The sequence below is a fragment of the Haemaphysalis longicornis genome, unplaced genomic scaffold (assembly GCF_048455015.1).
Source record: "Haemaphysalis longicornis isolate Haplotype H1 unplaced genomic scaffold, Haemaphysalis longicornis Haplotype H1 scaffold_4, whole genome shotgun sequence".
Classification (NCBI taxonomy): Eukaryota; Metazoa; Arthropoda; class Arachnida; order Ixodida; family Ixodidae; genus Haemaphysalis; species Haemaphysalis longicornis.
Window position 1 is genome coordinate 199,779,361 of NW_027526361.1, and position 4,698 is coordinate 199,784,058.

The following is a 4,698-nucleotide window of genomic DNA, read 5'->3' on the forward strand; positions in this document are numbered from 1 at the left end:
AGAGGGGGAAATTGTTCTTGTGCCAGACCGTCAAAACATAACTTGATTTAGGAAACTCGAAATATCTGTTCAATCGAAACATTTTCTCCCATTATTCGCATTAACCTCCCATTGGCGGTACACATTTGCCCCCCCCCCCCCCCCCTCCCGGTTTTTCTCGTAATGTTTTTTTCCTGGGACCACGGATATCTCAAAATATTGACAGAGAGGACACGAGGCAAAGTCGGCACAGGCAGCTGATAATGTCCGTGTTCGAACGCTTAGCTCCCACTGCGCGCCAAACGCGGTCGTTAACGTCAAATTTACGCGAAGTGCGTGCTGTGCAAGGCCGATGTCCCCGTTGCCAGAATGCTGTCTGTCGCTTACATTGTTTTGAGATAGCTACATGTGGACAACGCAGCTGATCATGCGGACGAGGAGGAGCCCCAATAATGCCTACAACGGAAGAAACAACAAACATGCAGTGTCTGCTTCGCAACGAGATAGAAAGCAGCGGTGACGACCAACGACTGATGTGATGCATTGAGCAGCTTGGGAACGCCTTTTTGGGATGCAGATGCGAACGCAAAAAAAGGCGGGCATCAGGTAGTTGTTTCTTCTGCAATATTAAAGATTATTTTACCCACAAATTATTTTTCCTTTATTACGAAAGCACCAATTTGCGGTGGAGCTTTTTTTAGCAGCACTAGCTCTTATTTCAGTGACCCGGCCACAAATATTTGGCATTCCCCCTAGCATAAACTCCACTTATCTTGAAATTTTCAGATAATTTTACGACTTTGAATTAACGAGACGGTACTATATATAAAAAGCGTTTTCAGAATACGCATTAGGTCATGTGAAAGTATCATTGTGGCGAAGGCCTCGATAGATTTACGTTGGGTCGTACTAGTTTAAAATTTTCACAAGAAGAATTACAACGTTTTGCGTTTACTTTCTAAATCAGCTGCCAAAAGGCGTGGGTTCGATTGCCAGCCACAGCGGCCGCTTTCCTGATGGAAACGAAAAGCTTAAAACGGCCATATGTTCGAGATTTTGGCGCAGTGTTGATATTCCTAGGGGGTCAAAATTAATCCTACGCCATCCACAACGGTGCCCCTCATCATATTCGTAGCGTCGGCGCGTTAAGCCTCATAATAAATTAACTAATCAGCTGCCTAAGCGCCAAACACCGCAGCGAGCAGCGGGAATCTCGCCGCGTGCAGGCTGGGAGCTGGTGCCGGGAAGCCAGGGCTGTTCAGTGGTCGAGGACAGCAGCGCCGCCGCTATACCGGTTTATTTTCTGCGCAGAAGTCGCCCCGGTGCCACACTGGGAGAGGCCGTAGCTCGGGCTACTCTAAAACTTCTAGTACACTCTAGCGGCGGTTCTGGTGCGCCATCTGTGCGCCGTGAGACGAAATTGCTCCTCGCGCGTGTGCAGCACGACTCTCCAAGAGCCGCGCGAAACTGCTCAACCTCGTCCAGTGTAACTCACGCAACAAAAGCATTATAGCAAGCTTTTAATTTCCCTCATTACTAAACAGCGCAACAAAAACAAGGGCTATAGCTGAGGTACACAGGACGAGTACCTCAGCTATAGTCCGTGTTTTTGTTGCGCTGTTTAGTAATGATGGATAACCAACTCGCCCAATACTGCACTTTGTTTTAATTTCCCGCCTTTGAATAGTAACACCGACTCGCTTAGGTGCACGTGCGCCTTGTGCTTCCTGTCCGGGGAATATTTAGGCTTGTCCCCCCTTCATTTCAACCCACCACTTTCAACCAATTGTAGCAGCATCGCAAGCACACGAATCTTTGAGCCTTATGTTTGCCTTGTTCCGACGTTGCCATCCCACCGTTGGCAGCCCGTTGTTTCGTACGGGAATGCGTCCCAGTACCGGGCTCCATCACCTCTAGCATGCGAGCTAGCGTGGTGGTCGAGTGTGGCCAGTAGTGTTGCTGCCTTGATGACGACGCCCAGAAGCCGAAGGCAAACTTAACTGGTTTACTGCACAGCGAGAGATGAGTCGAAGAGATACAGGAACAATGCCCTGACGGAAGGGGATAGAGTACAGAACTCGAGAAGAGTTACACCATCGATTCACTGCTCCAACAGGAATGAAGTTCGGCGCTTTGGGCTCATATTTATACCCAAAGCGCTAATGGTCAAACAAGCCTTCCCTCTGGTTTTCGCACACGACGCGTCATCGTACAGACACACACAACGCTCTTTCGAGAGTTCGTGAGGAATCGGCAGTAGCGGCGCACGCTGAGTCCGACAGAGGGGGAGAGCGGGTTTATTCGCTGCGGCTTCAGCGTCCTTTGGACGTGTATCCACCCGTCGCATTCGCCACCGCTAAAGTTTGAATCATGCCGACAGCGAGACGCCAGTGATCGGCCCTTTTCAGGGATGTTCCGGATCATTGGCCTCTGTTGGCTGTCGCTCCAAACCTGAGTCATCGATACAGAGGCGCTCACTATGGAGGCTCCACCACAAGGCATAAGAGTGCTGAACGAAGCTTGAAGCAGAGTGGCGCACTGTATCCTAACAGCCTGCTAAGGTAAAACTGTAGTGCTTTCGGTTTAATTAGGATAGTTTTATTCTTCATTAGGAGCTACAAGAAACAGAGTGTTGTTTTCGCACTCGTATGGACTGTGCTGCGCCAGCCATTCTTTGCATTGTGCCATGGTTCGACTTTCCTCTTAAGCCAGGTTCGCATTGGGAGTAGGGGAAATTTCAGTGAAAAATATCATCACCCCATTCCGCAAATAGCCTGCCATTGGTGAGATTTACCGATTGTCTTAGAAATGGCGGACGGCGAAGAAGAACGTGTAATGAACACAATTATTTTGGGTTGCTCTTTAGTCAAGGAGGTGAATAACTGTACTGGGAACGCCGCTGTACTGGAAACGTTATGCACCACGTTTTCTTCGAGTAATGCCATTGCTCCTTCTAAAATCTTGGTGCATATAGCTCGGAGACCATGTATGAGGGGCAACTAGGGTACCATGGCTGATTCCCGGTGGCTTCTAACTGACTACAGGTGAACCAAGTGAGTGCGTCTTGGCATTTGACGTTATAAAGGACATTGACTGATTATTTCGAGCATGCGAAGTATAGATGTAGGAAATCCTTTTACGGCAAAGGTGTGTAACTACTGGTGGTAGTACAGCTAACGAAGGTCAAACTCACATTTATACCTATCGTAACGAAGGTCCAACCCGAAGGCCCAACCCAAATTTTAAGGTCAGCTCCATACGAACTCAGCTGCCTTCCGAAAGAATTAGGTTTTGAACTGCACAGGACAAAAATGAATACAAGTTACAGCCAAAAAGCGGTTTGGTAAGTTGACGTGCAGCCAAATATGTTCGCCATAGAGCACCCTCAATAAAGTACATGGCTGAGCCGGCTTTTAGCAATTTTTTCCTCATTGTCGTATAAGTGTGCTGGATCTTGTTTAGACGGTCCTGTTTAGGTGCCTACAATTTAATTTGTGTCAATGCTAATATGTGTACACGCCGTCGTTATTGATGTCATGCGCTATGTCATGTGGGGTTTTTTTTTTTCGTTAAAAAACTTTAGTTTTTTTATAACACTTTAAGTCCAACCTAAAGATGTTGCAGGTTTTTTGAAATATTACATAGCTTGGTTATCTTCAGGGATAAAATCATTTGAACATATAGTGTGCACGCCTGCAAACATCGAATGGGAAATCATTATTACTGTGGAAATGACAATAAAAGTAGTGCGGTATATAACCACGGAGATGGGGAATGTTTGATATCAAAATGTTATGTCTTTGTTTCAGTAATAGTCAACGCACTGCACATGGAGCGGTTCAATGGCGATACTCTTTCTTGGGCTACTTCATTTTCTGCTGTCTGTCTGCCTGGCTGCCCGGCTGTATGTCTGTCTGTCTCCTCCCCGATTCAGGTACCCGGCATAGAGTGATCAAAATTATTGAACGAGAAGTGTATACAGGCAAAATCTTTCCAAACAACTAGATCTAGAAACATTCATCGCAATTGTCAACATTCCTCTGCAAAAAGACCAAAATAAAGCCCGTTTGAGACGCAACGTCTGTGCATCACTGGTAATCGAAGTGTCCTTTTAAAGTAAAAGAAAAGCTCTCAGTTGAACGGTTAATGAAGTACCTAACCAAATTTAATATCCTGTCACCGTACCAGTTCGGTTTCACGGCTAGTTACTTAACAGACCTCGCCCTAATTTCTTCAACGGAAAAAATCGAAGCGGCAATAGATACGAGAGAATTTTTTGGCGCATTGCTTATTGACTTTTTTCAAAGACGTTTGACTCTATTAACCAAAGGATATTGTGTAACAAACTGAACTCGATTGGTATGACCGGCCTTACCCCCAATTTAATTCAAAGTTACCTGCTTAATAGAGAACAAGTTGTATGTGTGTCAAATTGTTACTCTCGGACAAAGATCACGAATATTTGTTTCCTTCAAGGGTCAATCCTGGGCCAAATATTGTTTCTAATTTTATTATAATGATATTCATCTTTGGCTTAGTTATTATAACAGCATACGTTACGCTGATGACACAACAATGTTTACATCTAGTAAGGACCTCGGTTCGTTAGAAGATCAACTTAATACAGATGCATCTAATGTAGTGACATGGTGTAAAATAACTTGGTGAGCATAAATGCTGCCACATCAAACTTCATGATCTTCACGTCACATCAAATGA